At 41.9% G+C, this 27,594-nt stretch overlaps 1 protein-coding gene across 1 annotated transcript in view; it reads right to left on the bottom strand.

The window, feature by feature from the left end:
- Nucleotides 1–23,858, bottom strand: part of LOC126260132 (RNA-binding protein Raly-like) — a 442,780-nt gene extending 418,922 nt beyond the window's left edge. Inside the window, exon 1 of the mRNA XM_049957378.1 lies at nt 23,748–23,858. The gene's annotated coding sequence lies outside the window, so the exon portion shown is untranslated. The remainder of the gene's footprint in view (nt 1–23,747) is intronic.
- Nucleotides 23,859–27,594: the final 3,736 nt, after the last annotated feature.

Raw genomic sequence — 27,594 nt, 5'->3', positions numbered from 1 at the left:
CCACCCCTACATGCACTTTCTTTTTCTTCACCACGATGACATCTACCAGCAGGACAATGTAACGTGTCACTTAGCTTGCAGGGTACGTGCGTTGTTCGAAGAGCTCCAGTTTGAGTTTTCCGTACTCCCCTGACCACCAAACACCCCAAAGAATCTGAGGAACCACATTAATCGGGCTGTTTACGCCATGAACTATGAGATAGCTAGAACAGCTGTCCACTGCCCTGGAGTCGTCATTGTTCCACATCATTGACGGTACTTCCCAGAAAGTCATTGACTCTGGTCCGGCACGTTTTACAGTCGTCTACGCTCTAAAAGTTGGCTATCCAGGCTTTCGGCAGGAGGTTATATCAATGCCAATGGACAGTATACATAGTTACTAACTTTCATAACTAACGTTAGCGCTGAACCTGTAATGTAAGATACATCCCTTTATGAGTTGACTGCGATGGTAATTTAAATTATATGAAGTATTCAAATAATTTTTGCTACTGCATTTCCCTTCGATAGGCAATCTGCAGGCGGGAATTTGCATCTGCAGGCGGGAGTTTGCACCGTGCACTGCTTTAGCTGTATAGTAATACAGATGTATTTTTTCATATACCTGAGAGGAAACCTACGCAGCGCTGTCCCAGCTGTTGTAAGCTTTCCAGACGTTGAATCCATTATTTCTCATTCAGACATCTTCTCATCTGGCGCAGTGACACTGAATGGAACCCATTCCAGTCATCCCACCAAACAGAAATTCCTGCCTGTATGTATGTATGTGTTTGTGTGTGTGTGTGTGTGTGTGTGTGTGTGTGTGTGTGTGTGTTTGACGTTACCATCTTTGCATGATAACTGTGACAGAGAGGTGCTGTACAAACAAACGTAAAAGCACCTTCCCTTGTGTACCGCCTACTGAACCTTTCAAAGATGCACCAATCTCATTTGATTAACATTCGTCAATCGGAGTGGGAAAATGGAAGTGGTGACAAGATTATACATCAGTATCAAGATGTCACTATCATCGTGTGTGTGCTTGTAATGGCACTGAGAGGCGGATTTCTAGCAATGGGTTTGTAATAATGTGTCATTTTGGCTCGTCCAAGAACTGCAATGTTTAGAGTTCAGAACCAAGGTATAGATATGTAATGAATAGTGGTTACTGATCCATGTAATACGACCTCCGTGCACAATAACTGTTATCTGTTTCATATCAGATGTTCTATCTTACTGTGATTCAGTTTAATAATTATACACTTAAGACATGTTCTTCATTGTAAGTGTGGCATATGCTATTACTGTGATAAATGAGTGAATTAACTGCACCAGCTGCATGAATGTAAATGATATTATAATCAATTTACCTTTACATAAAAGTTTAGTTTTGAACCATAGCTAGTTAACTTCTATTATCCTTTACAAAACGGTTATTATCTGATCTTCACCACATATAAAGTAAAAGATCTAAAGTCTAACTATAATACTGAAAGCCACATGCTTGCTGGGAAGTGATCGCCTTTTATAAAATAATCTCATTCACGTTTGACTTTTGTTCAGACACTCAGTGCACTGTTTTCTCTGATAGGTCTTGGAAGGTGGTGACCCTTTCGGCACGCCATCTTTCACCCCTTGTTAATTACGTAGTCCCTGTAGGGGCAGTGCAGCGATCTAAGCCACGTAGCAAGCCATCAGGACGAGTAATTGTAGCTGTGGCAGGAAATGACAGGGTTTGTTTGCCGCTAGCGATAGCAGTTGTGGCATTATATGTTTTCTGTGTCGATGGGCACAGTAGGCAGACATGGCCAAGGCGGTGGAAGTCAAAGAAACAGCTGTAGTCCTTCCAGGAAAGCTCCTGGTCTTCTACAAAAGAGTGACCGCTCTGCTTGCGAGGGCATGCAGTGCCAAAAGTCAGCCCACAAGGACCACCCAGTCTTCTGCAGGACAATGCCCAGCGGCTTGTATTCCAGAGGCACATTGCCCATCTCAGGTGTGTGACCGACAGACATATGCCGGGCTTTATGGTTGCTCTGGGAAAGAGAGCATTGTCCGCTGCAGGAGTGGAACGTATGCACGTACGTAAAAAGGATAGAACCATTACAGTCTCACCACCTCGTATGCCAATCGGGAGACTGTACAGAAGAAATATGGTGAGAACAGCCCAATAAATTGTACATTAATTTCTGACTTGCAACACATAACGATTATAGCATTCAACGGAGTATTCGATGGGCATATAGGCAATATGGGAAGATAAGACAGAAGGTTAAGCTTTCTTTAACACCCACTATTCTCATTCCTCGAGATTATATTACTTTCTGCTTTGACGACCTCAAAGCGACTGGGGAAGGGAGCTAGAAGTGAGATGCTGGGTGTAACTTTCCATAGGAATGTCTGTTTATCACGAAGCTGATTTACTAACTAACATTTTCAAGGAAAGCCATTATAGTGGCATACAATCCCACGAAACACTGTACTAGCAAATTCTCACAAGGATCAGTGAAATTAGATAGGTGGAACTTTAGCGGGTGTAGCCTACCTCATGAAGATCTGAGGGACAGTATAAATACTAAGCAGGGTGCTTGTATGAATTATTATTCACACACAATGCATGCACAAGTTCATTTATTCCAGGGTAGCAATGGGTACGCTTGATAGATTCTAGAGAGCACTGGATAGTACCAGTGAGGTTCGCCTTCTTAGGTTGTCAGAATCAACCATCAACTCATAGAAAAGCACAAACATGTAAAAATCGTTACCTGGCAGAATCTTTTGACAAACATTTGCCATGATTTTATTTAGATGTGATTAAGCTCTAGTGAGTGTTTGGACAACATTCCGATGTTTTCAGAATGCGACACTGACCAGAAGCGGAAAAAATCGATTTTTTTTCATATGTGGAGTAATGTAGAAGCCTTATGTATTTGAGTATTCACAGAAGCTCAGGAAGAGAAATCAGTTTATCAAGCAAGACCACGAATGGTGGCACTAAACTGATGGACATGAAGAGAGCAAGTGCCCAGAAAAATTAGTGAATCTATATAAATGCGGATGACATGAAATAATTCAAGTAATACGTGAATGCTCAATGAACCCACGTGAAAAGGATCTATTCATTAATTGCAAAGTTATAGCTTTAGACTAAGACACTTGTAGTGTGCTGATGGCCAAAAACCAACCATTTACGAAAAATCAGGAACTGCAAAGTAATTCACAAAAATATGGGCATGTTGGCATTCACTGAGTTTGATCTATTATTTAAACATGATCACAAAGAGACAGCTTTTAACTGAGACACATATGATGGGCTGATGTAAAAAAAGAAACATTCGCGAATATTCAGGAACCACGAAATGATTCACAAAAAAGTTGGCATGTTGATATTAACTGAGCTCAGGATTAAAAATCATCACAAAGATATAACTTTGAACTAAGATACATCTGGTTGGCTGTAGGCTGAAAATCAATTAATTTACACACTAAAATTCAGAGAAAATAAAATAGGCATAATGCATGAGTGGATAATGAGAATATGGGAGCTCCGTGCAGGTTATCTACGTCACCTTCATACTATGAAGATTACCACAAGACACCAGGCTGAACTGTCATTCTCCCACAAATCTCTGTAAAATGCGTAAATTTGCCCCAAAACGCTTAGGATAACCGTAATTCACAAGTAGCATGCACTATTGAAAGGGTACAGTACCGCCCGACATTGAAAATAGGTACAACATACTTCATTATTTTTGTCAGAACAACACTTTTTTTTTGTAAAATATCTCAATTTCAATTAATACAGCGAAGCCGGATACCAGTGTGGGAAAGAATGACAATTTATTTATTTAATTGATCACATGTGCACTCCCACAAAATAAATCCCTACATCCAGTTTGGTGAGATCTGTGAAATGAATGAATGTATGGTCGTCTGCTAACCGCAGATAGTGAATGTGAATATATGATCATCTTTGAGGCGATCCTTTGGTGGGACCAAAGAGATGAAATTTTACCTGAGCTTTGAGCGCCTGAAATGTGGCTGACCAATACGGTAGCAAGGTGCTCCCCCACTTCAGCAGAGGTGCGAGAGGACCTAAAGAACGGCCATGTTTCAGTACTCTGCCGCTGGATCTTGTGCTGTTAAGACCTGTTTTAGTTGTGCTCCGTAAAGGCAAAAGAGTGGAGACATGGTATGCATGTGGAGTATTTAAGAGTAGTTTGAAATAATAATTTCTCTATTTCAGGAACTTTTGTGGGGAGAATTAAATGTCAGGCAGGTAATATTAATGGGATTGTAGTAATCTTCGGAAGTGATCAATGGTCACAATGAAACCACGTGTAGCAATAAGTTGAAATACTTCCATGTGCTTAAGTTAAGCTGAATTACTAGCGTGTGTACAATAAGTTGAAATATTTAAGAAATAGTGTGTGTACCATAAGTTGAAATATTTAAGGAATGGCGTGTGCAGGATTTGAAATTAGAGACGAGTACTACCACGTGGTGAGTACTGTGTGAGTCTCAATCTGTGTATGAGACAAAGGATAAAGAGAAGTACTCGTCCATGGTATCAGTTGAGGACTCGCGTGTGTGATGAATATGTTCTTAATATTACTTTGCGTGATATGATTCCGTGTGACGCTAGATTCAAACTCTGAGAGAGAAGCAAGGTGAGTCGGCCGTCTATCCAGCAACGCCACTTGGCTTGCATTGCACAGGAAGACGTGCATATATCTCCAGAGTTCATAGTAGGAAAGTAGAATTACGAAGTGGGGCAGTGTCGTGTGAAACTGGGATAAATATTAATTGAAGTGGGAAAGCTGAAAGTGATAATGTTGTGACTATTCCCTGTGTAGTATTTCATATTGTAGTGTGGTGTATGACATGTAATTTGGGTATGTGTGGTTTGCATGGGAGAGTAGCGAGGTAGTTTCAAAAGATTAGTGGGTTATGCGTGTTCGTTTTGTACTGCTCGGTCTGGAGGAAAGTTTCGTGATGATGATTGTGAGAGTCGAAGTATGAGAAATAATAAAAGATCCACCATCCTATCCAGAAAGTGCACTGTAGCGTTAAATAATTACGAGATCATAAGGTAGAAATCACCAATGTTAAGCCATGCCCACTGGGCGGAATTTCTCATGTGCTATTGTTGTAGGTTATAGAATTTGTGTGTTTAGGTTATAGAATTTATCGGAATAAATAAGATAGTGAAAAGAAAAAGATTGCTGGCCTTTTCCTTCGAACTGTATGTTGTCATGATATCCAGAATTTATAATGTGTGCGCCACTCATATTCAGTGCGATGGCCACGTGTTGATAAAAGCCGTTAAATAAAAAGGAAAGAAAATGTGGTATTGCCAGTGCGTAGTGAACAGTCAGAGTTCTGTAAATTACTGATAGTCAGATGTGCGTTTCCGTTGCGTATTATTCATACAGGAGGATAATTTGTAACTAAATTGTGAGTATGAGAGTTCATGTTACTCGATAAATAAGAATGAATCCACTCGCTTGGCAGACCACTCATCTTGCAGGCCTGACTGCTTGATGCCACAGTATGAGCAAGGCATGTGGGTGCCTCTCACTATCACACTGAGAAACTGCTCAAAGTTAGCTGCAAACACACCCATCACGTAAAGACAGAAACTGGTTCTTGATTATCCTCCTGTATCATTTTTCCCCCTACATGGGTTCATCTTCCAGGTGACTCTTCAGTAAGATCATGTACTGTATAAGGCAAACCCCAACACTCTCACCAGTCAACTTTCTTGGAATGTCTATAACAAGAATCTTCGCAGAAGGTAGAGGTAAGCCATGTTATCTAACTTGCATTCTAAAATAACATGACACCGTGAAACCAATCATGCGCCATGCTTGTACCCCAACCAAAAGTATTATCCCATACCAAGCTGACAAAAGTTTCCTTGACTCCCAGAAACTATCGTTTGTTATCAATAAATACTTTCCTACCACAACAGTGGCTGTCTTACTCCATGACGATGTTTCAGGAATGAAGGAGAAGGATATCAGTTGGGATCCTGGTCCGGAAACTGCTGAGAAGGCTATAATCGAGAATTGTGCTGATTCCTCTGACGGTGGACTACATATAGTAGTAGTTGTGTTGATACGATTATAGGATAGGCAACTATCAGAGGGGGAAACATATTAAAAAAGTATCTGGTGAATGTGGGATCGAAAATGCACACTTTAAGAGTCTTGAGAACTTGTTCACCTTCGCTATTGTGAAACACATTTCTTCTATTGCAAACTCTTTGATTTCCATATGTTTGGAGGAGGTAGTATGGACCAAAATAAGAAAAAAAGTGTCCAGTAAATATGGGGTCTAAAATGCATACCTTAAGAATTGTAAACATTTGGGTAGCTATGCTACTGTGAAACACGTCTTTTCTACTGAACAAGTGTCCATGTGTCTTATGGTATGTATTTTATAGAAAACGTTAACTAGACTTCTTTTTTTCTTTTTTTCGGTCCATACTACCACCTCTGAAAGTTACCTACCCTACAATCAACCAACAAACAGTGCCCCTTACGTAAAATTTTCACATTTCCGCGTCATTGTTCCTGAAAATTTGTAACATCATCACGTAATCAACCTGTGCAGCACACAACGATTTCTAAATCGTCCCCACTCTCCAAAACTCACAGTAGTGCGCACATTTCCCACCACCGTGTTCTTCATGCATCCTATCTGCTTGATGGTCCTTCATGCCCCAAGGAACTCCAATCCCCACCTCAACAGCCGATTCCCTGCGAGGTAATGGAGAAGGCCAGCGCTTTCACAGTTGAAGAGAATGTGTAGCAAATTGAGAATGCCGCTAATCCGAGGTAGAAAATAACCCCGTGTCGACAACAACGATGGATCGTGTTCTTTAGATTCTTAAATACAGATTACTTCTGTAACCATAGCCTCCTCGTTTATCACACATCACAATAACATTCTTGACCCAGTCTTGAGCCAAGTGTTGGTAAAATACCTTACATTCACTGACCAACCAATCTAGATCTGATTCTCACCATGTGAGGATAGCTATGGTAAGCTGCTGGACCTATAATCAGGATGGCAGCTCAACTTTCTCTCTGGCCATCCATATTTAGCTTTTACTGCTGTTTCCCAAAACCGCTAAAGGAAAACTCGGGGATGGATCCATTGAAAAAGACCATGGTCGATTTCCTTCCCAATCGCTCTCCTATATTATCTTTTACTTCACTTCCAAATACTATGTTGTCGATGATACTTTGAGTTCTACATTTACTTGATCTTAGATGTGATCATTCGTTCAAATAGTTTACAGAACAGGAGTGCATTGACAAAATTTGTTTCCCTGGGTGAAGCCACCTAAAGTTACCACTGCAGTATGCACCTCACTGAGCGTCCACATATCCTTCTACGGCACTGACTTTGTGTTCCATATTTCATGTGAAACCACCTGCCACTTACTACCAGAATAATTTCAATTGCACTTGTTTCATTTAGATACCTTTGGCTGATTTAACACCCCAAAATGGGAATTAATTTCATGTTGTGTTCCTCAAGATTCCATCTTTGGTCTGTTGCTTTTTCTTGTGTACGTTACGGACGTCCCATCTGTTACACTGCCAGACGCTAAGTTTGCTTTGTTTGCTGATGATACAAACATTGCAATAAGTAGCAAGTCAAGTACAGATTTAGAAATGACTGCAAATCAATTTTTCACTGACATCAATGTTGGCTTAAGCATGTGTATAACGTATGAGGACATGCAGATCGAAGAAGATGACTGTGTTAAATATGTAGGATTACAACCTGATAATAAATTCAGTTGGGAAGGGCATACCACAGAATTTCTGAAGCACCTAAACAGGTATGTATTTGCGGTGAGAATGATGTCCGATGTAAGAGATACGAAAATAAATAAAAAACTTGCATATTTTGCTTACTTACATTCTGTTATTCGGTACAGAATTATATGGTGGGGTGACTCGTCAAACCGAGCAGAAGTTTTTAGTGCGCAAAAGCATGTAATAAAAATCATTTGTAGTGTAAATTCATGAACATCATGTAGAAACCTGTTCAAGGAACTCTGTATTCTAACCACCGCTTCTCAGTATATTTAGTCCTCAATGAAATATGTTGCAAGTAATATGTCTCTGTTTCTGACTGGGTGTTGTGTGATGTCCTTAGGTTAGTTAGGTTTAAGTAGTTCTAAGTTCTAGGGGACTGATGACCATAGATGTTAAGTCCCATAGTGCTCAGAGCCATTTGAACCATTTTGTCTCTGTTTCCAACCAACAGCTCAATGCACAGTATTAATACTAGGAATAAGAACAATCTACATAAAGACCTAAAATCACTTACCTTAGTCCAAAAAATCGTTCAATATTCTGGAACACACATTTTCAATAAATTGCCGGCAACCATGAACAACTTGGTTTGAGATAAAGCACAGTTTAAACAGAGTTTGAAAAGCTTTTTGATTGGCAACTCTTTCTACTCTATACATGAATATCTTAACACGGACTGTTAAGCCAGGTTAAGCAAAACTGTCAGTCAGATTTCAGTTTTGGCAGCACTTGGTCGTAAGTCAAGATTACGTATTTTGTGTATGATGAGTTTCTTGAATGTGCGTAACTATGTTTCATTCTGACAGCGTATTAATTCTGTAAATATTATCCGTTCCCGTTTACTGCAATGCATTCACCTATTTCGACAATCACCTGTCAAAAGATCAGGTAGTGAGTACATGTATTATATTCAAATGTTTTAAGTTTTTATGTTATGCTTTTTGATCTGTTCCACACCCATGAGACTCATCTTATTTTTGGATCTATGAAACGAGAACTGAATCTAATCTAATCTAATCCACTCGACTTCATTTAATAAAGATATATTTCTTTCACTTGGGTTCAACTCTTGAAATAAATCACGAAAATTTCGAAAAATTCAGTTCTCCTGCTCTCATCACGCTATGCTGTTATGCAACTCGACAAACCGCTGGTTAATACAGTTTCTTTGTGTATTGCTACTTCTCCATTATGATGGGAAAAGCATTTTTTAAAAATTCCACTATAAAAGCATGTCACAGAACTATAATGGTACGACAATAACTTGACGCAGATACCAACAGAACGTCGTTAACTTCTGTCTTGAGATTTATGATAAGGTAATTTCATTGAACTTGTTTTCATCTTGTAGGGAGAGTGCAGTACCTGGACCATAGTGTACCCAGAAACACTCGATGTTTCCCGGTCGATGTTTCTGCCTAGTGACTCATTTTAGAACCACATGACGGAATGCGCACTACAAACCGCCGTAAGCAGTTTCCGGCAGTTTTTTGCTGTTTTCGTTGTTATCGGACATGAGGCTGTGTTTCGTGCAGCGTTTGAAAATATTAGGAGTTCTATGTTGTGTTAGTCCGCAGCTCGTGGTCTTGCGGTAGCGCTCTCGCGGGGTCAGGGATTTTTCCTGTCTCGAGATGACTGGGTGTTGTTGTGTCGTCTTCATCATCATCGTTCAACCCCGTTACTGTCGGAAGAAAGCAATGGCAAACCACCTCTGCTAGGACCTTGCCTTGTACAGCGGTGCGGGTCTCCAGCATCGTCCCCTACACTCCTCGGAGTATGGGGCCTCATCATCATCATCATGTGATTTTATCCATGTTGGATCTTGTGAACTCCGCGGTCGTTAATGATAGTTTTTGTGGCTGGCTGCGTCATTCACTAACTATTACGAGTGCTATATATTTAAGTGCTGTATAACATATTAAATCTATTTGGAAGATAGTGTTAATTTTTCAGTTACAGAGTCCTATGGTGAGTAGAAATCTATATATTTTTAAAACAGGTTAGCCAGTTTGTGGACAGTTAAGTGATATTTCATCAGTCGTGCAGCATCTTGTACCTCAAAATGGAAGGTCTTCTACAGTAGAACAAGTGGAATTGGCAAATGAACTGAGTTTTATTAATGTCTTAACAATTTCCCGTATCTTGAGAGTGGGAATTTGTGTTAGTGGACAATAGCTTCTGTTTCAGATCATCTTTTACTTCTAACTTGTTTTTGATAATACTTATTTTATTTTGATTACTCTTGCTGGTTATTGTTTTGTAGTAGAGTAATAATGTAAAACACTGACAGTTTACATATGGCACTGATATTATGTTGTAGATTACAACAATTTTAAATTGGAATAGAATTTTTTTTGCAGGTACATGATGATATTGTACCCTGGAGGTGTTTTTCCAAATTTGGAAAAGCTTTACTTTTCCACGGTAAATTTTGTAATTTCGGGAAAAGGTTGCAGCACACATAATATGTTTGATTTCAAAGTGGAATAAGGAAAGCTGTTTCAGTTATATCAGAGTTTCCTGGACGCGAAAGTCTGAGAAGTGTTTCATCCTGCAACAGCCTGCCTTAGCAAATTTGTTACTTCAAGCTGGTTCTATTTCGCAAACTGTTGTAAATAATGCAATGCTGTGTTCTTACAAACTGTTTTGTAATATTGTTACTTCTGTTACACAAACTCTCCCTCTTCTTCATCATTTTGTATATTCTAGCATTCTGCTGATTGTACTAGCATGAAGATTTATTGATAAGCTTTATTGACCCTTACTAAAAGGGTTTTCACCATTTCTTTGTTCCATAAATGAGTAATTGTACACTTCATGTAAACTGGATGTGCAGTAGTGAATCCTTGCACGTCGTGCTATAGACTTGTTAGTCGTTCGTTTCACGGCCATCTCGAATGGCGTTGTATAGAATCAGCTTGTCCGTTACAATAGTGTACGTGGTATTGTGTACTTGGTTGTAGATCAAAACGACGAGACTTGTTTGAACTATTACATTGACTGTATCATATTTACATCTGTCGTCGTGCTGTGATTGAAAAATTGTTTATGCTCAGGTATGTGAGTGTGTTACTGGCTCAGAAATTGATTTCTGATTCCCTTACTTCGTACGAGTAAATCTGGTGCACTTTGCACGGTATGATGCCTTTCTGGTATTTTTTTTTTTTTTGGGTCTCAAGGATGCACATCACAAACCGAAATGAATTACCTGATGTAAAATATTCTGGTTCTTAACTATAATGAATATAAAAAAGCCTTTCCTGTATCAGTGTGGATCTTTGCTGCGACTATGTCATTTTTTGTTAAAAATGGCCGCACACTGCCTCTCCAGAGGGTAATGCAGAATTTTTATTTAGTAGTTCGTTGTGTATTCGCAGTTCAGAAAGAGTAAATGAAGATTAACATCCGCAGCCACGTATTGCGTTACATCACCCAACGGTCTTCTAAATCTCTTGAGGCATAAACGAAAAAGAGTTGCCTCAGTTTGCGGACGCGGTATACTCACATTAACAGTTCTCAGGGTTTTTATCATATTGCGCAAGAAGTCGTCAACATTCTTACTTGCAGGTGGTCCCTGATTTGTCTCGATACTGGGAACGATAGGAGGATACCACAATAAAAATAAGAAATAAATTAAGGAGTAATTAAAAAACACAAGTGTATTCTGATATCAGAGTTGATCAAAACACAACGTTAAGGTGAGGGACCACTTAACTGATATTGCACAATGAGAGACGACTCACAGAATACTTGATAGACAAAACCAGAATTAAGTCGGAGAGTGAATGCTGAATCATGGGAAGCATTTCAGGATGAGGAATGGTGAGGTTTCCTTGAATTTTACCACACGGCATGTGCAGTTGGTTTGCAGTCATAGTGCGAGAAAATCGCGCCCATGAAATGAAGGAAACGACGTACGTATTCGAACGATACTGCAGTGCAATGCGTGGCTAAACTGCTACTACCTGTAGCACGACTACATCGCATATGGTAATGTGGCTGCAGCTGTTGGTGCGTGTCCAAGATCGAACTGAACGGTCGGACGTACGGCCTCCAACCTTTTATGGCCATTCTCACGCAATAGTTCGCTAGTCTTCCAACTTCAAAAAACTGAGTCGTTGGCAACCACGTGGGAGTATATATTAGGAAATGGGGCTTGCCTCTTTGGATACACCAGTTACTATAAGATCACCTTGAGTCAAGTGACATTTAACGTGGATAGTACCTGGATGTGTAACTGTGCTGTTGGCAGCTTCCCATATGCCTTTACGTCAAAATCTACGAGTGTTTGAGGTGCAGAGTTCCTGCTTACCTGACTTGTCCTGGATTAAATTCCAAACCTCTCCGCAATGTCTCATGAAGTGTGTGAATGTCAAGGCTTTGATGGCGATCCATCCTTCGGATGGGGTTTTAACCTCGACGACCCGTTTGTGCTGTTCGAAAGGAATCGGCCGCATGGCAGCCTTATCTCATTATCATCAGACACTACTCCACAAACACACAGCCGCGCGGCGTAGTCGCGTGGTCTAAGGCGCCTTGACACCTTCGCGCATCTTCCCGAGTCGGAGGTTCGAGTCCTCCCTCAGGTATGTGTGTGTGTTGTCCTTAGCGTAAATTAGTTTTAGATTAAGTAGTGCGTAAGCCTAGGGACCGATGACTTCAGCAGTTTGATCCCATAGGAACTTACCACAAAAAATTACACACACACATACACACACGCATTACAGTCACCTACACTGAATATACACTTAACGACACAGCTCTCACACTTCTCGGAGTTACGGTGGACGTTTGTGCAAAGGATACGAAAAATCTTTCCAATTAGGTGTCTGAACCAGCCCTTCGGCTCTCAGAATACCGAACCACTTTTCTGAAAACAACATTTATTTTAACAGCAACTCAGTTCTGCGCCTGTACAGAACATAAAATATGAAGGACTCACACATGGTGGACCTGAACATAAAAAGAGAAACAGGCCAAGTGTGGGTACAACTCGCTCTCTGAGGGTTCATTCCAAACATAACTACTTATATAGGTAGTTCATCTACAGATTTTGAATAAGTGAGTTTCCGAGTGATTAATTGCTCTTGTTGCACCCATGGTCTAGTGGTAGCGTCTGTAGTTAGTAAAAGTTCTCATTCCGGGTTCGAAACCCACTATCGCTTAAATTTTAATAATCAGCACCGGCAGCCAATGACTTCCGGCATAAGAAGTCACCCTCATTCTCCCAACGGCCTTTTCAATGAGGGCGGAGGAGCGGACAGAATGTTCAGTGCACTCTTGTCCTTGGGGTGGGAAACTGCCCCTATAGGCAGAAGAATCAGCAATGATCAGCGGCATGAGGAAGCTGAAGGCTGTGGAAACCACAACATTAAATGGCTCTAACCACTATGGCTCTAAGCACTACGGGACTTAACATCTTAGGTCATCAGTCCCGCAACATTAAAGACTCATAAAATGTGTCGATAAAGGATCACGATGATCTGTCCATTGGCAAAAGTTTCCGGAATAGTCTCCCAATCGGATTTCCGGGAGGGCTTTGACAAGAGGAAGGTGACCATGAGATAAAGACTGAATAGTCAAAGAAAAGATAACGTTCTACGGATTGGGATGTGGTATGTCAAAACCTTGAATGTGGTATGGAAGGTAGAAAATCTTAAAAGGCCCAATCTCGATATAGTAGGAATCAGCGAAGTGAAATCGAAAGAAGACAAGGATTTATAACCAGATGAGTACAGGGTAACATCAACTGCATCAGAAGAAAAAATGAATAGGAACGTAGGGCAAAAAATATTTTACAGTGAACAGTTAGTGATAGGGTTGTTCTTGTCAGAATCGACAGCAAACCAGCACCGAAATGCTGTAGTTCAAGTATACATCTCGACGTCGCAAACTGATGATTAAGAGATAGAGAAAGTATATGAGGATATTGAAAGATTAATGCAGCACATAAAGGGAGACGAAAATCTAATAGTCATGTGGGGCTGGAATGCGGTTGTAGGTGAAGGAGTAGAAGAAAATGTTACAGGAGAATATGGGCTTTGGACAAGGAATGAGATATGAGAAACACTAATTGAGTTCTCTAGTAAATTTCAGCTGGTAATAGCAAATATTATGGTCAAGAATCACAAGAGGAGGAGTTATACTTGAAAAAGACTCGGTGAACCGGGACTTTTTCAGTTACATTAGATCATGGTCAGACAGAGATTCCAAAATCAGATACTGGGTTGTAAGGCGTACCCAGGAGCAGATATGGACTCGGACCACAATGTAGTAGTGATGAAGAGTAGGCTGAAATACAAGAGATTAGTCAGGAAGAATCAATACACAAAAAATGTGATACAGAAGGAAAGGAACAAAGGAACAAAGGAAAGATGAGACTCGCTTGTAGTTCTCTTAGGCTATAGATACAACAATAAGGAATACCCAGTAGACAGTACAGTTGAAGAGAAGCGGACACCTTTGCAAAGAGCAATCACAGAAATTGGAAAGAAAAACATAGGTACAAAGAAGGTAATGGGGAAGAAATCATGGTTAACAGAAGGAATATTTCAGTTGATCGATGAAAGACGGAAGTACAAAAATGTTCAGGAAAATTCAGGAATACAAAAATACGAGTCGCTGAGGAATGAAATAAATAGGAAGTGCATGGAAGCAAAGGCGTAATGGCTGAATGAAAGATGTGAAGCAATAGAAAAAGAAATGATTGTCGGAAGAACTGACTCAGCATACAGGAAAGTCAAAACAACCTTTGATGACATTAAAAACAAGGGTGGTAACATTAAGAGAGCAACGGGAATTCCAGTGTTTTTATTTAATCATGTCAGAAGCGCACACTATAGCTTACAAGTTACACAAAATGTTCCAAAACATGGTACTATAAGCATTACAGCTACAACTAAATGCGGCGTGACCAGTATGCAGCAACTTCGCAAGCTTCCTTGGTGGCATCGATGACATTCTGTGGCGAGCATGACGTTGGGCATAGGCTGCCGACAAGAAGATGACTCACTGTCTGTTCTTCACCACATTCACATGCTGTGGAATCGCATGCAAATCCCCACTTTTTAAAGTTGCTCTTCGTTCTTCCAACTCCAGAACGCAGCCTGTTGATGGTCTTCCATACTGACTAGCTTTCTTCGTGACCTGGTGGGAGGCTATCGGTCGGGATCATCCACCCTGCAAGGTGGTTGGATCTGGAACGCAATGAATTGACTCTGAAGCTCGAAGGTGGTTCAGTGAGGCTTTCAGTTGAGTGGAGAAAGCTTTTCTTTGACTCGAGCCTTGGTACTGCAGGCTGATACCCGTGTAATGCGTGGGTCTTGAGATATAATGCCTCAGACTTTTCCAGTCTGGACGCACATTCACGACGGATATCTGGAGGTGGGATGACCGCTAGACAATACACGTTATCAAGTGGTATAGATCTCAAACATCCCGTAACGAGTCTGCAGGTTTCATTCAAGACGATATCCACTTGTTTAGCATGAATAGATCTGCACCAGACAGGGCAAGCATATTCTGCCGCTGAATAATAAATGTTTAATGCAGAGGAAAGAGTGGATAGGTGGAAAGAGTACATTGAAGGTCTCTATGAGGAGGCAGATTTGTCTGATGTGACAGAAGAAGAAACAGGAGTCCATACAGAAGAGACAGGGGATCCAATATTAGAGTAAGAATCTAAGAAAGATTTGGAGAACTTAAGAGAAGGGATGTAAGGCAGAAGGGATAGATGACATTCCATCAGAATTTCTAAAATCATTGGGGCAACGAGAGTCCTAGTTGGTGGGTAGAATGAGTCTGTCTACATACCGTCTGACTTTCGGAAAAGTAACATCCACACAATTCTGAAGACTGGTAGACCTGACAAGTGCGAGAATTGTCACACAATCATCTTAACAGTGCTTTCATCCAAGTTGATGACAAGAATAATATACTGAAGAATGAAAAAACTGAGGATGTGCTAGTTGACCATCAGTTAGGCTTCAGGAAAGGTAGTCACCACAGAGGCAATTCTGACGTTGCGGTTGATAATGGAAGCAAGACTAAAGAAAAATCAAGAAACGTTCATATGATTTGTTGACCTGGAAAAATCGGTCGACAATGTAAAATGGTGCAATTCTGAGAAAAACTGGGGTAACCAAAGGTAGAGACGGGTAATATACAATATTTACAAGAACCAGCAGGAACTAATACGAGTGGACGACCATGAACGAAGCGCTCACATTAAAAATTGTGTAAGACAAGGAGGTAGTCTTCCCCCAATTCTATTCAATCTGTACATGGAAGAAACAACGATGGAAATAAAAAGTTCAGGAGTGGGACTAAAATTCAAGGAGATCAATGATACGATTCACTGATGACTTTGCTATCCTGAGTGAAAGTGAAGAAGAATTACATGATATGCTGAATGGAATGAACAATCTAATGCGCACAGAATATGGACTGAGTAGATCGAAGAAGGACGAAAGCAATGAGAAGTAGCAGAAATGAGAGCAACAAGAAACTAAACATCGGGATTGATGGTCACGAAGTAGATGAAGTTAAGGAATTCTGCTGCCTAGGCAGCGAAATAACCAGTGACGGACGGAGCAACGAGGACATCAAAAGAAGACTAACACTGGCTGGCAAAAAACGGCATTCCGGGCCAAGACAAGCCTACTAATATCAAACATAAGCCCTAATATGAGGAAGAAATTTCTCAGGATATACGTCTGGAGCACAGATTTGCAGGGTAGTGAAACATGGACTGTGGGAAAACCGGAACAGGACAGAATGGAAGCGTTTGAGATGTGGTGCTACAGAGAATGTTGAATATTAGGAGGACCGATAATGTAAGGAATTAGGATAGGAGAGGAATATATGGAAAACACTGATAAGGAGAAGGGACTGGATGATAGGACATCTGTTAACAGATGAGGTAATGACTTCCATGGTATTAGAGGGAGCTTCAGAGGGTGAAAGCTGTGGAGGAAGACAGAGATTGAAATACGTCCAGCAAATAACTGAAGACGTAGGTTGTAAGTGCTATTCTGAGATTGCCACACGAGAGGAATTTGTGGCGGAGCGCATCAAACCAGTTAGAAGACTGACGACCTAAAAAAATTAAAATGGCTCTCTCTTCTGGAAGACTTCACACAGAAGATAGAAGTTTAAATCCTTTTACACAACGAAGGGATCTTAGTCAATAGTATTTGACATAAATTTCAACTTGATGCCTCTGCCTGTTCGAAAAAAGTGGTCTTAACAGACGGCCGTATCACAGAATTGAATAGATTTAGCTGTTGAAATTATTTACTAGGATTATTTACTAGGATGATTGCAGGTACTAGTAGATGGGAACATTGGCAGGAGGTTGTCCACAATAAGGAAATCAAAGAAAAACTGGGAATGAACTCTATAGATGTAGCAGTCAGGGCGAACAGGCTTAGATGGTGGGGTCATATTACACGCATGGGAGAAGCAAGGTTACCCAAGAGACTCATGGGTTCAGCAGTAGAGGGTAGGAGGAGTCGGGGCAGACCAAGGAGACGGTACCTGGATTCGGTTAAGAATGATTTTGAAGTAAGAGGTTTAACATCAGAAGAGGCACTAATGTTAGCACTGAATAGGGGATCATGGAGGAATTTTATAAGGGGGGCTATGCTCCAGACTGAACGCTGAAAGGCATAATCAGTGTTAAATGATGATAATGATGATGATGAATTATTTACACGCACTAGGGACCGTACACAACATGACTTTAACGTAGTACCTCCTCCAGTTCCTTAGAAAAAGGGCTCTTAACAGACAGACGGACAACGAAGTGATCCTATAGCGGTACAGTATTTAGCGACTGACATACGGAATCTTAAAAAATCACTGTTGTCAATTTTTGTGATCTTATCAAGACCTCTCATTGTGCGCATCATAAAATTCTATCAGGGAATCTAAACTGGTACAGATTTCGAAGCATTCCCTTTGCATGGATGGAGAGCTATCTTACCAACTCTAGCATATGATACGACACGAATAAAGCTGAAGTGAGAGGAAATGTTAAATATGGTCTTTGGCAAGATCATGTTCTTTGCCCGATTGTGTTCATGACCAACATAAATAATTTACCCGCAGCGTTAAAGGACTCTTCAAAATCTGTTATGTTAGCATGTTTTTGGATAGACGTTCCAAATACACTCATACAGACACAGCCAGATGATTAATTGAACACACAAGTGGTTCATAGCTAATGGTTACACCTTCAGCATTTCAGAAACACATAATATACGATATGAAACAAAAGTTGCTTAGAGGAGCCCGAATTCAGATCAGTGACCAAACACCAGCTGAGGTCCCTAAGCGTCCAGATTGACAGTATACTGAGGTGGCATTTGTACGTGGATAACTAAACCAGAGAGCTCAGTTATGCCTAAGTTGCACTGACAAATCCTCATCACGTTGTTGCTTCCATTAACTCACTGTCCTGTGACATGATATTCTGTAATCAATGAATCCAAGATGAAAAAAGTATTACTTCTACAGAAGTGTGCTGTCAGCATTTTGTATGAAGTTGGCAGAAGCCTCTTGAAGGACTCTGGATACTTACACATTACTCAAAAGATATAGGGGAACATGAATTCGAGCGTATGCTGTACGCCATGAACAATAATTATGGGTATGTTATCAAATAATATCTTTGTCTTTCACAGATTAAGTACACAACAGAATATCATAAATGCTCGTTCACATACATAACGAGAATTGAAATATTCGACAGGTGTCGAAACCAAAGTGGGAGCAACCATCATCCCGTCATCCTGGGTGCTTTCTATTGGACATTGAGAGCTTCGTTAACGTTTATGCCCTCCATGAGCATTTATCACCGCCTGTTACCTACGTGACATGTTCCATATAAAACTGTGTGCCGACCGAGACTCGAACTCGGGACGTTTGCATTTCGCGGGCAAGTGCTCTACCATCTGAGCTACCCAAGCACGACTCACCACCCCTCCTCACAGCTTCAATTCTGCCAGTACCTCGTCTCCTACTTTCCAAACTTCACAGAAGCTCTTCTGCGAACGTGGCAGAACTAGCGCTCCTGGAAGTTTCATATCATCGCACGCTCCGCTGCAGAGTGAAAACCTCATTATGTTCCATATAAGTTTACTTATTTTTATTTAGCGTATGGCCCATAACATCACAGTAGAAATTACAGGAACAGCACGATTTAAAAAAAAATCACATATGTATAAACAGAACAATAAATAACAGTTTGTATATAGGAACACCACCAATTGTAAATTTACGCTCCCAGAAGAGCAATTACAAACAAACGTCCAGCTTAGAAAATATATAGTCGATTGTCTCTTGGGTCGCCATTAGGAAATCCTGTGGGTCACCCTCATATGCCCTTAGTGGGGATTCCTGCACGATGTGTTTGACCGTCTGTCTCTCAGCGCCACAGTCGCAAGCGGCCAAAGGATGTTTACACCATCTGTGTAAGAAGTCGGCGCATCTCCCACAGTTAGTTCTGATGCGATTAGGGGTTGACCAAACTTTCCGAGGGCAATCAAATCCTTTTGGTTTACTAAAGATGCATGGCATACTGTGGCAGTTTACTGCCGTTCTGTTCTCCCATTCCTCTTTCCATCGGTCATTTATTTTAAAGTTGGTTTGGTGCAGCGCCTGTGCGGTCTTTAGTGGAGGAGGCCTAGACCGGAGCCGGTTTCCTTGGATGTCGTGAGTATCTTCATGGATTTGTAATTGGGGGTTGGTCATGATTTTCTGAAATTCTCTAAGCAGAGCGTGTTTTCGGCGCAGGTTAGGAGGGGCTATATTACTGAGAACGGGCAGCCACACTGTAGGAGTTGGCCTGATTGTGCCTGGTATAATACGCATTGTTGCATTAAGTTGGCTATCTACCATGTGTGTGTGTTTGCTGTTGAGCCACACTGGGGTACAGTATTCTGCCACTGGATAGACCAAGTGGTATCCGCTCCCAGTCTTCAAAGAGAGCCCTTGAGAGAGCTTGAAGAGCCTGTGGTGGGACAGACAACGACGAACACGTCTATCGAACATGTCCCTCACATGCTCGACGGGGTTCATGTCGGGACTCATCACTGGCCATTCCGTTGCTTCAGTGTCCAGATTTTGCAAAACTTCTCAATTGACGCCCGCCAAATAGGCCCTGGCACTATACTGTGTGATAAGGAATTCAGGGAGACCAACGTTTGCAGGAGTAACCACGAAGTCCAACACGTTCTGTCCGATGTCCTGTATGGCGTTAAGACGACCATGGACAACGACACAAGATCCGTACGGTTGTCAAAACTGGTGCCTGCTCACACCACCACAGAACCTTGAGTGAATCTGTTTCGTCTCTACACAAAAAACATTGCCATCACCTCGTGTCACAGAAAATGTGGACTCGTCCGTGAATAACACGTTTCACTAGTGACGATGTTGCCAGTTGACATGCAAAAGACTGAAGGCGAACTGGGAGATGTCGGATCAAGCGGGTTACTCGAAAGGGACGTCTGCGTCGTAAGGTCCTTTCTCGTGACCCGTTCATTGTAGTCTGGTCGTACACAGTACCTCCATTGGCCCTTCTGTGTTCGTCTTGCAGTGCTCTCGCGGTACCCGTACGAGACTGCGACGCAGAGATGGTCAGATATCGGTCTCCACGTGTGGTTGTAATGATGGTTCGGTGACCTTTTCCACATTTTGTACTGGCCTGTCTCTCTGTAGCGTGCCCACAACCTGTGGATGACAAATGGAGACGCATCGACGTCTTCAGCGACACGGATCAAACAGACTGCTCTTGCGAATTTCACTGCATAAAGATATCGCATTGCATGTGATTGGTTGAATACAATGTCCACAAAAGGTAACTGCCATCTCGAACACCGGTTCTCAAATATATGGTTCAAATGGCTCTGAGCACTGTGGGACTTAACAGCTGAGGTCATCAGTCCCCTAGATCTTAGAACTACTTAAACCTAACTAACCTAAGGACATCACACACATCCATGCCCGAGGCAGGATTTGAACTTGCTACCGTAACGGTCGCGCGGTTGCAGACTGAAGCGCCTAGAACCGCTCGGCCACTCCGGCCGGCACCGGTACTCACTTTCTTCTTTCGCGTCACCTGGTAATGTAATGCCTAACACAGCCGGTAGATAGTGAATGACTTTAGTTGCTCCATACACTAAAATCGAAGATCTTAGGCTGTGTAATAAAATCACAGGTACCGCCTGTATCAAAACAGATTTACCATACCGGGTATTGATAGAAGTGTTCCTCTGATTATTTTGACCAGTATACTAACTTCCCAAAACAATTACTCTCTATTGCTATCCACGGTTAACAACAAATGTAAACTGGGGAAGAAACATGTGTAGTCCAAAGCGCAATACTAGATGTATTAATAATTTCCATATAAACTTTTATCCGTGGGTAGCGCAGAGAACGGAGTTTTACACGTTGTGTCAAAAATATACCGATAACCATCGGGCAGGAAACAGAAAATTCCTAGGCAATCAAGAACGAAGTGGGAAAATACTTCATTAACCATTCTCACAGTTTACCAGAATGTTGGTTCAGGGATGTAAATTAGGCAGATTAGTAAAGTTTTTACTCTAAAGATCTTGGCTTTGTCAGTTTATATACAACTGATGCGGGTCAGTTATGTAAAGGTTTGTTTCCACTACAATATGAAAATATCAACTAAATAGTGTTAAGTGGAAGACCTGCGGCCATTTTCCGGAGTAGCTGTCTTTCACGTAATAGAAATAAACACACGTAACGTAATTTAGCAGTAAGTCTCAGAGATGTAAGTATGCACTAATCATAATTAGTTAGTAGTATACATTACGAAGCGGCATACTTTAGCTACTATTGAATATTCGTTTCAGCTTCCTGGACACTTCTTCATGCTGTGGTGTTTCGGACAAAATGTGTGAAAGAACGAATTAATACTTTCTCAGAAATATTCGAAAGCTAAAACAAATTACTCACTGTCTGCTTATTTGATATTAAATAAATAAACAATACTCTTTTCTTTGATTGCTTAGGAACTGCGTATACAATAATGTTACATAAATTGCCACTCTGTGTCTCATGTTCTCACATGTGTTTATATGGAAATAATTGAAAACGAACTGAAGTAATTTTGCATGTGCGGTTTACAAATACATGTAATATGAATGAAAAATCATCAAGCAGTTTCATGGTAAGTACGAAACAATTTATTAAAATCGTATTTTAAAATATAAGCGTCATATCTGAATTATGAACGTTGTTTTTTGTGCGAAAACTGGCCCAATAATTTCGATACATTAGAGAATTATTCACTCTGAGTCGTTAAAATTGCTGTGTTTCATAGGGATTACTGAGATTTTATTCACTTTCATAATCCTCTTAGCAGTAATGGAACACTGCATGATACGCAGAAGTATACAAAAAACATGCCTAATTCTGTTGACGTTAACGACGTTGCGCATTCAAAACAGTGGCGTGATATTCCCCCATATTCGCACAGTACGGCGATGTTTACTTCCGAACTGTCATGGCTCCCTGCCGCTCATTCATAATACACCGGCCACACAATCTACAACGTAACAGAATTAAGCCTTTATCACAAGACCGCTTATTAATGACATGGCATATAAACTGTAGCACTATTATTGTAACTGGGCTGACATGTTCACATGCAATAGCTGCGCTAGTTTGTTTCTGATGGAATACGTGTCGGCGAACTTGTGGAATTTGTGGATATCGTGAAAGCATGAAACATACAGGTAACTGGAAGATCAGGAAATAAACCTCTGTACAAAGATCAGTACTTTTAACTTGATTCTTCTGTTTGTCAGAGTATTTCGATTCTGAAAATATTATTGCTACATCGCCATAGGTTCTCTAAATTTATTTTTGTACATGTCGCTGTGGAAGCTAGTAAACGATACAGTTGTAGAAGGTATGATCACCCCACTATGAATTAAGTGTTTAGGGTTACGATAAGCAGCAAATATGAACGGTTGCGACTCTTTAAACTTTCCCGGCGGATTTACAAATGTTACAAATATAAACGCGTTTGTAGGTTGATGAAGTCAGGTGATGTACAGAGGATCAGGGTATTTTGTTTTTCAGCACTTTGCTTATTCACCAGTATCGTTCACTAATACTTTTATTCAATTTTGTAGATTTTTCTTTAGTTCTCCAGTTAAACAAACAAAGAAACTTTTTGAGCAAAAATTTGTACAAGCTACAATATATCACCTGTCATGAGCAAGGCTAAAACATCTATACATTTCTTTTGTAGAATTAGCGGTAACGAGCCCTTTGTTGAAGAAATCAAGTGTGAGTGATGTATTTACATTACTCACACAAACATTTATCAGAGATTTTTACTGTGTTATTTTTCCGTCTGGAAGATATAAATATTCCTCTCGTAAATTAAAAGTCTTTATCTTGCTGTAGTACTACACAGTTTTGTTGTCACTTAAGACTCTTGTATATCTGAAACACTGCTCGCCGTAATTTTCAAGTGTATTAAATATTTAAATTTTGCTTAAATTGTAGCTCGAAATGTTTCAAATATATGAGGGTCGTACGTAGAATGAAAATTGTATGTTGTTCCAGTAAAGTCCACTGAAGATGCCTTTCATATGAAAGGCGAAACGCGTCCAGAAATTAAATATTAGGTGTTCAGCAAGGGAAATGCAGTTACAAATCAAATACTGTAGTAACGAATTGTATAGCTTCTCTCTGTGGAAACGGAGTTGATGCGCTTGAGACGTATTTTAAACAGAAATCAGGTGCTCATAGCATCGATAGAAATCGTAGAAAGATGCAGGATGTTTATATACCACACTCAAAGTGATTTGCAGGTTTGGATATAAATCGTATGTACTTGAACGTAGAAGTGTTGTGCAGTGACAGGAGCGTGCAGGTACTCACGGTGTTTTGCGCGCAAGACGCCAGCCGGCGCAGGCCGTGTCGCGGCTGAGCGCACTGGATGGATGACGTAGGCTGGGCCCGCTGCAGCTGCTGCAGAGTGGCGCTCCGCTGGGCCACAGCCAGCCGACTGGCGGGCGACCACCGCGCGCCGCAGATCCACCCCCGAGGCGGCGCGCGACCTTCGGCGCATGTGCAGACGGGGCCACGCTGCCGTGCCATGGCGTCCACGCCTTTCGTACCTACGCTTCTCCGCCGTCGTGGACATACTGGAAAGCACTGCGCAGCGCGCGGAAGACGGTACTTCCCTAAGTACCACGTAACGCAGTCGTTCCCAACCTGGGGGTATTACCCCCTGAGGGACAGAATAAAATTTTCTGAGGGATAAAAACTAAACGATTCGATTCTGTTCCAATAACGAAACTAAATTATTTACAAAATATCATTACTATTACCACAATTTTTTAAGACTAATACTGATTATACACTCCTGGAAATTGAAATAAGAACACCGTGAATTCATTGTCCCAGGAAGGGGAAACTTTATTGACACATTCCTGGGGTCAGATACATCACATGATCACACTGACAGAACCACAGGCACATAGACTCAGGCAACAGAGCATGCACAATGTCGGCACTAGTACAGTGTATATCCACCTTTCGCAGCAATGCAGGCTGCTATTCTCCCATGGAGACGATCGTAGAGATGCTGGATGTAGTCCTGTGGAACGGCTTGCCGTGCCATTTCCACCTGGCGCCTCAGTTGGACCAGCGTTCGTGCTGGACGTGCAGACCGCGTGAGACGACGCATCATCCAGTCCCAAACATGCTCAATGGTGGACAGATCCGGAGATCTTGCTGGCCAGGGTAGTTGACTTACACCTTCTAGAGCACGTTGGGTGGCACGGGATACATGCGGACGTGCATTGTCCCGTTGGAACAGCAAGTTCCCTTGCGGGTCTAGGAATGGTAGAACGATGGGTTCGATGACGGTTTGGATGTACCGTGCACTATTCAGTGTCCCCTCGACGATCACCAGTGGTGTACGGCCAGTGTAGGAGATCGCTCCTCACACCATGATGCCGGGTGTTGGCCCTGTGTGCCTCGGTCGTATGCAGCCCTTATTGTGGCGCTCACCTGCACGGCGCCAAACACGCATACGACCATCATTGGCACCAAGGCAGAAGCGACTCTCATCGCTGAAGACGACACGTCTCCATTCGTCCCTCCATTCACGCCTGTCGCGACACCACTGGAGGCGGGCTGCACGATGTTGGGGCGTGAGCGGAAGACGGCCTAACGGTGTGCGGAACCGTAGCCCAGCTTCATGGAGACGGTTGCGAATGGTCCTCGCCGATACCCCAGGAGCAACAGTGTCCCTAATTTGCTGGGAAGTGGCGGTGCGGTCCCCTACGGCACTGCGTAGGATCCTACGGACTTGGCGTGCATCCGTGCGTCGCTGCGGTCCGGTCCCAGGTCACGGGCACGTGCACCTTCCGCCGACCACTGGCGACAACATCGATGTACTGTGGAGACCTCACGCCCCACGTGTTGAGCAATTCGGCGGTACGTCCATCCAGCCTCCCGCATGCCCACTATACGCCCTCGCTCAAAGTCCGTCAACTGCACATACGGTTCACGTCCACGCTGTCGCGGCATGCTACCAGTGTTAAAGACTGCGATGGAGCTCCGTATGCCACGGCAAACTGGCTGACACTGACGGTGGCGGTGCACAAATGCTGCGCAGCTAGCGCCATTCGACGGCCAACACCGCGGTTCCTGGTATGTCCGCTGTGCCGTGCGTGTGATCATTGCTTGTACAGCCCTCTCGCAGTGTCCGGAGCAAGTATGGTGGGTCTGACACACCGGTGTCAATGTGTTCTTTTTTCCATTTCCAGGAGTGCATAAGTTATCAATGATACTTTTTCTCAATTAGTAGCATTAATGCGCTGGAGGTTCCTCACGTAGTCCACCCAGTAAACACGTATGTTGTGCCATGTTCCATACATCGCTGATGATACACTACTGGCCATTAAAATTGCTACACCACGAAGATGACGTGCTAGAGACGTGAATGTAGCCGACAGGAAGAAGATGCTGTGATATGCAAATGATTAGCTTTTCTGAGCATGCACACAAGGTTGGCGCCGGTGGCGACACCTACAACGTCCTGACATGAGGAAAAACTGTATGGAAGGAAAACAGTTGCAAAGCTTTATAGAGATATATGCTAGTTACTAACATCAGGTTTATCGATGTATGAACCGTAACTAAAAAAAATATTGATAGTTTGTAGATGACATTTTATTATTGTCATATCGTAACGCTACACAGGGTTCTGCAAAATAACGGTCCACGACTGTCAATATTTGTTCCGAAAATACTTAATTTGAGAACACAGCAAGGTGACAATAATCTTTTTCTTTTTCTCAGGAAATCTTAGAAATGTCGTTATGTTAGCGACGTTTTGTTTGATTTGGCTGCACTACATCTCCGTGAACAAGAAATGTAGTTTCTTTTTGATTACTACTGTCAATGTACACGACAATTTCTCACGTGAAGTTCAGCGATCAGTGAGGCGCCGCTTTTGAAGTGGCTACAAAAAGATGGAATACGCCGACAAGATGAGCCACATTATGTAGCGCTCCCGGAGTTGTCACTCCGTATTAGTAGTCGCCATACTTTTTTAGTCATGTAGAACCTTTATAGTGGATGTTGAGCACTGGACTACAGGGAGACGAGCACTTGATGGTAACCTGACAACTTGCAGACGAGAATAAAGCCAAGCGAATGGGATTGTCTATCGTCGCAAACTCATCCCTTGCCCTCCCCACCCCCCCACCCTCCCCCTCTCACAAATCCTCCACCTATAAGTTCAAAACAATGGTATCCGCGAAGAACGTTACGACCACAGTGTTTTGGGATACTTGGGATAAGCTGCTTGTTCATTTACTCAGAAATGGGAGACCGCGGATGTTGCCAGATGTTATGTCACTCAATAGCGGTTGCAGAAGACGATGCGGAGGAAACGACTGGGGTTGTTTTCGAAAGGTGTCGTGTTGTTGCACAACTCCCGACCGCAAGAAGCTTCGGTTACTCACGACTTGATCCGGAATTTCTGATGGACTGCACTGGAGCAACCTCCACACATCCCAGACTTCACATCAAGTAACTTTGATCTCTTCGGAACGTCTAAGAAGCACTTGAGCGATAGCCCTTTGAGAACAGAACCCGACGTTCAGGAAGCTATTTTTAAGTGGCTCCTAGACCTGGATCCTGATTTCTTTTATGCCGGCTTCCATGGATTGGTTCACAAATGAAACAAATGCTCAGACAACCATGCTATGTCGGACAGTAATATGCACCACTGGTTTAGCAACTTTGTGTGCCGATTTTATTTCATGAGTAAAATTTTTCCGAGGACGTTCAGTGACGTGCCGTTTTGAACAAACATTTTGGAATAAGTAACATATTCGTTCAGCTCTCACCTACAGTATCTTTGTTTGTCATCACATACACACCAGTATGTTCCAGGAATACAGAATTCATACAAACCAGATTTTCCTAGTGTCTACTACTTTGATTAATCATGTGACAAAATACTGGCGGAGACTCGTACGTTTTACTCCTTTTGTGTCTTGGAACGTAGGCACGGTAAGGGACATTGTTCAAGAACTGTCAAACTCACTATTTAATTCAACATCGTGTGAGAACAAACGTGTCATGAATGTACACTACAGGCCATTAAAATTGCTACACCACGAAGATGACGTGCTACAGACAAAATTTTACCGACAGGAAGAAGATGCTGTGATATGCAAATGATTATCTTTTCAGAGTATTCAAG

This window comes from Schistocerca nitens, chromosome 5 (genome assembly GCF_023898315.1).
Source record: "Schistocerca nitens isolate TAMUIC-IGC-003100 chromosome 5, iqSchNite1.1, whole genome shotgun sequence".
In the NCBI taxonomy this organism is placed as follows: domain Eukaryota; kingdom Metazoa; phylum Arthropoda; class Insecta; order Orthoptera; family Acrididae; genus Schistocerca; species Schistocerca nitens.
This window is presented reverse-complemented; position numbering and strand designations above follow the sequence as displayed.